At 39.5% G+C, this 4,644-nt stretch overlaps 1 non-coding gene across 1 annotated transcript; it reads left to right on the forward strand.

Moving 5' to 3' along the window:
- The first annotated feature begins 4,181 nt into the window (after window positions 1–4,181).
- Window positions 4,182–4,311, forward strand: LOC120096108 (small nucleolar RNA SNORA15). The gene has a single exon (XR_005505350.1). It is a non-coding gene; the product is annotated as a small nucleolar RNA SNORA15 (small nucleolar RNA).
- Window positions 4,312–4,644: the final 333 nt, after the last annotated feature.

The raw sequence follows: 4,644 nt of genomic DNA on the forward strand, positions 1-4,644 counted from the left end.
GGTGCATTTACACAATGGAACACTATTACTCAGCTATTTTTAAACATCATGAAATTTGCAGGCAAATGGATGGAACTAGAAAATATCATCCTGATTGAGGTAACCAGACCCAGAAAAACACTCATGGTATGTACACAATTATAAGTGGACATTAGCCATGAAGTAGAGAATAACCAGGCCACAATACACAGACTCCGTGTTCCTAAGTAGCAAGGAATGCCCAAGGGAAAATGTTTGAATCTCACTCTAAAGGGGAAACTACATCTGAAGTAATTGGAAGGAGCGATCTGGATAGGAGAGGAATAAGTAGGGGAATAGGGGTGGGGATCAGGAGTGTGGAAGGGGGAAGGCTGGGAGAGAAAACAGAAATCAGTGGTGGATGGGCATCTCTGAGTTGGGTAAGGCTTCCAGGAGTCTATGGTCATGACCCTAGCTGAGAACTCTACCAGTGGTGGATATACAGCAAAAAGAGGCCACATCCTATAGCCAGGCAGGACTTCCAGTGTAGGTAAGGGGGCATCAACATACACAAAACCTTTGACCCAACCCTACAAGAAGTGTAGGGATAAAGATGGAGCACAGATTGGGAAAAAGACCAACCAATGACTGGCAGAACTTGAGAGCTACCATGTGGGAGAGTGCCAACCTCTGATATTATTAATTATACTCTGTTATGCTGGCAGACAGGAGCTTAGCATAACTGTCTTCTGAGAGGCTTCTTTTAGCAGCTAATGGAAACAGATGCAGACACCCACAGCCAAATAGCAGGCACAGCTTGGAGAATCTTGTAGAAGAGTGGCTGCTAGAACCAAGGAAGCCAGAGGTCAAGGACTCTACAAAAAGACCTGGGTCTTTTAACCTGGGTCCATAGGGACTCACAGAGACTGAACTAACAACCAAAGAACATGCATGGGCTGAACCTACATGCACTACACATATGTAGCGGGTGTTCAGTTTGTTCTTCATGTGGGTCCCCTTAACAGTTAGAGTGGGAGCTGTCTCTTTGGATCCCTTTCCTGTAACTGGGCTGCCTTATCTGGCCTCAGTGGGAGAGGATTCACTGCTGTGACTTAATATACCAGGGGAGTGTGTACCCAAGAGGGAATGCCCCTTTTCTGAGTAAAAAGGAATGGGGAAATGAGGGAGGTGGTATGAGGATGGGACTGTGATCAGGTTGTAACATGAATAAATTTATTATTGAGGGAAATGGGTGGAAACCTTTACTTCAAGAACATTTAGTAAGGAAAAAAGGAGTACATCATTGTAGTGTAATGAGTGCTGTAATAATATGCAGTGAGGCAGCAGTGGTGCATTGAGCAAAAGGCAGAGATCAAATTTACATGATGATACTAAAGAAGAACAGATACTTTTGACTATTTGTTGTAGAATAGATAAGCTTTTTCCAGGTAAGACTTCTCCGGCCCTGTACAAGTTTCAATGCCCGAGTAAGTATTGTTTCTGTGGAAACCATCATTGAACACTCACATGGGACATATAAAAGTGTTATATGATACATATATCAGCTATTCTCACACTTATCATACCCTTACTTCTCAACAAACATTGCCTGGGTAAATGATTTTGTTCCTTATTTATATCCAAAGGTTTGTGAATAGTTAAGAAAATAATGTATAAAATAACTCACATGTACACACTCTAGAGATTCTGATTAGAAGTATGAATCTCAGAATCTCCAACCCTTGCATAAACCTGGGAAGTGAGGAGCACAGTAGATCTCATTGGATAGTAGAAATTTCTCTTTAAGAATGGAAAGCCCTTGTTAAGTCAATGCAAGGATGTCTACGCCTAAAAATATGTGACTCTACCCTTGGCAGGTTCAAAGCCCCAGGACAATCATCATTGTGGAGGGTAACACAATTATCTTTGGCAGAATAAGCAAAGTGATTCACACCTGGAAATAATTTCTGAAGTCCCTAATTTCTGAGTAGAAAATGGCCATCCCTTAAATGACAGAAATAGCTCTAGGGTGCAGGGTATCCGCTCTGCACTAGGATCTACAACATTGTACCAAAGCTCTTTTGCTCATATATTGCTATCAGTCAATGATATTCAAATCACACTTTAGGCTAATGACGAAGCTCAGTTGGTAAAGTGCTTGCCACATAAGCAGAAAGACCCAAGATCGATCCCCACAACCCACCCCTGTTGTCCACATGCTGGGGAGGCAGAAATAACCAGATCTCTGAGGGCTTCTTAGCCAGTAAGCTTCAGGGCAATTAGAAATCCTGTCTCAATAAATAAGGTAGTCAGCTCCTGTGAAATAACACCCAAGGCTGACCTTTTGATGGCACACACACACACAGACACAGACACAGACATACACACAATTAATTAATTAATTAATTAATTAATTAATTAATTAAAAAGCATTCTACTATTTTGTGAATTTCCAGGAGATCCTAGCATCCTACTTATGGTATTCCTAAAAAATAAGTTTATTTTCAATACAGAAATGCATATAAGCAATCTAACCGCTATTCTAGAATCTATATCCCACAACTATAGTAAACTTTATAGTTTCTAAACTTTCTAGTTTGTTTACCATGTCGTAACAACAATACTAACATTTATCAAGTATTGTATTTGTTCCTCCATCTGTTTGCACCTAGGAAAAGACTGATTTTGACCAGGAAAAATGAATTCAGAAAATTCTTTGCATGATCGTCCAGTGTGAAGGGATAACGCCATTCTAGATAGTACCACTATCAAGTATGCAGCCTCCATGAGCCCAGGTACAGAAACCTGTCAGTAAGAGTAAAGTGTAAGAAATAGCCTGTATATCGCTTCTCGGCCTTTTGGCTAAGATCAAGTGAAGAAATAACCTGTATGGCCACATGAAGTTCAAGAAGAAGGACAATCAAAGTGTGGGTGTTTCAGTCCTCCTTAGAAGGGGGAAGAAAATATTCACAGGAGGAAATATGGAGTGTGGAGCAGAGACTGAAGGAAGGGCCAACCAGAGACTGCCTCACCTAGGGATCCAGCCCATATACAGACACCAAACCCAGACACTACTGCTGATACCAAGAAGTGTGCATGCTGACAAGAGCCCGATATAACTGTCTCTTGAGAGGCTCTGCCAGAGCATGACTAATAGAGACAGATGCTTGATGCCAACCATTGAACTGAGAACATGGTCCACAATGAAGGAGTTAAAGGACTGAAGGAGCTGAAGGGGTTTGCAACACCATAGGAAGAACAATAATGTCAACCAATCAGAAACTAAATCACTAACCAATGAGTACACATAGACATATCCATGGCTCCAGCCACATATGTAGCAGAAGATGGCATTGTGGGGCATCAGTGGGAGGAGAGACTCTTGGTCCTGTGAAAGCTCAATGTCCCAGTGTAGGGGAATGTCAAGGCAGGGAGGCAGGAGAGAGTAGGTGGGTGGGTGGGGAAGCATCCTCATAGAAGCAGGGGGAGGGGATATGGGCTAAGGGGGTTCTGGAGGGGAAACTGAAATGTAAATTTTTAAAAATCCAATAAAAGAAAAAAGCTGTGTATTTACCAACAATGCAATGCAGTCTCGCCTGATTATTACATATTACTCAACTATTGGGTTTCATTTCAATTATTCTAAAAATATTATCTCAAAGGACACTTATGTCCACTTAGTATAATGAATTCAATATTCAGAACAGGTGCCCTGATGTATTTTTTAACAATAAAATTAAGAAAATTATAATTATTGATAATAATGACCATGAAGTACAGTAAACTTTGACAAAAACAACAGACATCACCATGACAATCTTAAGAACATTGTTACTTGTATACAACATTTCCTAAACAACAATGTTGGAATATGCTTGCCTTAATTGGAATAAATGACTTGTATACATTTGCCTCTTCTTGCTTCCAGTTACTTAGAATGTGCAGCATTGTGGAAAAGAACACCAACAATGTTAGCAAATCTAAGTAAATATGAGTGAAGAAGTGAACAGTCACAGCCAACGGCCATTGTCATGGCAAATACACTAATCAGGCCATGTCCATCCAGAAAGATCAGCCAGCACCAGTTTCTGGTCATTATTTTAAAGGCATTTAGAGGGCAAAGCCAAATTGGTTCTTGTCATTTTCTCAAGGAAAACTCTGAGGCAAGAGTTTCTAATTCAATTCATCACTTAGGAAGGCATTTAGAAAATAAGAAAACTAAGGCATGGCTGAATACTGTGTTCTTCAGTCAGTAATTTACACAGCCAAACACCATGCAAAAGTAAAGTCTTCCTTTAAGATGGCTGGTATGCTATACTTTATGGTATATCATCATTAAAAGTGAGTACAAGAAGAAGAAGAAAGAAAAAAGAAGAAAAAGAAAAAAGAAGAAGAAAAAGAAAATTGTTGAAAGACATCAACTGCTCAATGTATAAACACAGTAACAAAAATTAATCAAACAATTAATTAATTAAAAACACTTCATGGCTTTGTGAGCTTCCAGAAGAGCCCAGTGCATGGTTTAGCAGGCTGCCTATGATACTCATAAATAATAAGATTGTTTTTTATATGAAGACTTGTATTAAAGGATCTGAAAACAAATTATAATTTTTATTAGATATGTCACAGATAATCATGCAAACATGGGTTATAGAGAAGAGTACAAATAAATCATATATTCGATAA

The sequence above is a fragment of the Rattus norvegicus genome, chromosome 5, assembly GCF_036323735.1.
Source record: "Rattus norvegicus strain BN/NHsdMcwi chromosome 5, GRCr8, whole genome shotgun sequence".
NCBI lineage: Eukaryota > Metazoa > Chordata > Mammalia > Rodentia > Muridae > Rattus > Rattus norvegicus.